The sequence below is a fragment of the Notothenia coriiceps genome, unplaced genomic scaffold, assembly GCF_000735185.1.
Source record: "Notothenia coriiceps isolate Sejong01 unplaced genomic scaffold, NC01 NC01_scaffold00024489, whole genome shotgun sequence".
Classification (NCBI taxonomy): domain Eukaryota; kingdom Metazoa; phylum Chordata; class Actinopteri; order Perciformes; family Nototheniidae; genus Notothenia; species Notothenia coriiceps.
In genome coordinates this window covers 189,709-192,239 of record NW_011357190.1, presented here as the reverse complement: position 1 = coordinate 192,239, position 2,531 = coordinate 189,709, and positions in this window count along the sequence as shown.

Genomic DNA, 2,531 nt, shown 5'->3' with positions numbered 1-2,531 from the left:
CACACACACACACACACACACACACACACACACACACACACACACACACACACACACACACACATATATCTTACTCTTAGATGCCTGCCAAACATAGTGACAAATAGGAAAATATGTGTATACTTAGCAGGCCAACTTCCTTTGATTGCAGCAGTGCTGCTGTAGGAAACAATGCACAGGCACTATTAATACACCAAGGAGAAAGAGAATTCCTCTTAGAGGAAAGCTCAAAGGAGCCATCGGCCGGGCTATTTACAGACTTACTGACTGATTGGATAACTGACTGCACTATACTTACTGTAGTTCCTGCATCTTGTCTTACTCGCCCCTTCTTTTCTGCAAGGACTCCGACATGCTGACACATACAGTACATTGTGCATTGAGGGTCAGTGGTACATATTCCTGCAGAATACATTATTTTATACATTTTGCTGACTATCCTGGTTATGTCCGGTTCGGTATTAGGATATCAAATAGAAGGAAGTGCATGAGGAATGTAACAGATCTCCTCCACTGCTGTATTGCATCCACACGTCTTTGACATTTGACTGTTGGTAAATAGCCGCGCGGCCACACTTATGATCGCCTCTCCTTTCTAAAAGTGCCCAGTTAAAGAGCATCAAATCCCCACTCGCTAAACCCACACAAGCCCAACCTTCATTAGCATAGCTAACAAACTCCCTGAAAGAGCAACAGTGAGGAGAGAGAACAATGGCAGTCTATTAAAGTGGGAGATGAGGGGGTGAGAAGAGGAGACGAGGGGGGAAGCTATTGTTCTGGTCTTATTTAGCCCTTGGTGTCACCCTGCAACTGTTGTCGCTTCTAAGTTTAGCCGGACGGCTGAAGAGGACAGGGAAAAGAAAAAGGAGGAGGAGGAGGAGGAGGAGGAGGAGGAGGATGGAGAACAGAGAGATGGTGTGAGGATGAAAGTTGGAGGATAAAATAGATGCAATTTGAAGATGGAAAAATTGCGGGTAAGGTGATGTCAGTCTCCTGGACATGTTCACAAAATATAAACTCACGTCACTTAGTTTATAAGTTCACCATAATGTACAGGATCAACAATAATTTGACCATTTCAAATCATTTTAAAGCAGATCGAATATCCCATTAGAAGCCAAACTGAGTTGCACTCTGAAATAAATGTAAGTAAATCTTATATGAAATAAATCTTAATGTCCAATCAATATATACTTAATAATTACAAGTTAAAGCAACATTGTTGTCTATTGCCACTTTAAAATCTAGCTCCTTGAATTCAGAGGGGACAAAACAAATTGGACAAATGTCATGAAGCTGCTCTGAGATCAATTCAGGTGTACCGGGTCAGCCCGGCAGGTGCATTATGTACATGCAGAACTCAGAAATGTTCACCGTGCTTAATTAATCTTTCAGAGAAAATTGTTACAAACAAATCAAAGCGAGCTCAACACAACTGAAGCTAAAGCTGGATTGCATGTTGTGGTAAATTGATATCAGTTGCAGTATCCTGATGAGCCCAAGAACAAACCTTGACCTTTCTCCAGCGAGGCACCTTCTCTCAATTCTGTATTGAGTCAGTAAAAATCATAGACATACAAAAGGAAAAACTGTTTGTGTGCTTGTGTTTGTTTGTTTGTTTGAGTGTGTGAGAGAGAAACAGCAGTGTCAAGCATGAGATCAAACTAGACTACAAATAGATGACCAAAGGAGCCAAAATAAGAGATGAGGCAAGACCCAAGGAGAAAGAAAGAGGGAGACAGATTAGCCCAGCTGTCTGCTCATAAAGCAGCCGAGGGGTGAGGCGCTAAGTCCCCCAGTGAAAGCAGAGCTTAGGTGGGTGACACAGGGCAGTGGACCCCACTCAGCCCGCAGTGGTCTGCAGTGTAGCGCCTGAGCCAAAGCAAAGACACATGGATAAACAGTGGGAGATGAGGCTCCGCGCCTGCAAAGCCCACAGGGCTAAGACGGCCGGGCGGGCGAGCGGGCAGGCGGCACATTCCCCCCCAGCCAGGAGTGGAGACAGGGGGGTTAAGGCTTAAGGCTTGGCTCCCTAACTGACGAGCGACGAACAGGATGGCACACATTGTCTCAGTCAGTGGGTTCATCAGGAAGAATGTGGATTTATTGTATATAGCTTGGGCTTCGGCTCAGGAGAATAAAGGCACAATTACATGGGGTCTTGGTATCCAACCCCTCCCCGCACCCCTCCAAAACACAGCACAGAATTACCAATTACTATGTCCGCACTCTCTCCACTGTACGTAAACACACAGCAACGTTCATCTCTCAAGCCATGCCCTGCTGATGACCCCTACTTAGCACAGCAGCCTGGGAATGGCCTGTGATGACAAGGTCATGGGTACGAGGTGAGGAGGCCTGGTTCACCGCCACTGCAACACCGAAAGTAGCACAGGGTCTTTAACGGCACTAGATTTCACACACAACCCTCTTCCACGACCTTGTGGCTGTTGAGGCATTAGCAGCTGCTGTTTTACGAGGTTCTCAATGTGATAATGAATGTTTATCCATCACCAGTATGGCCATACGTT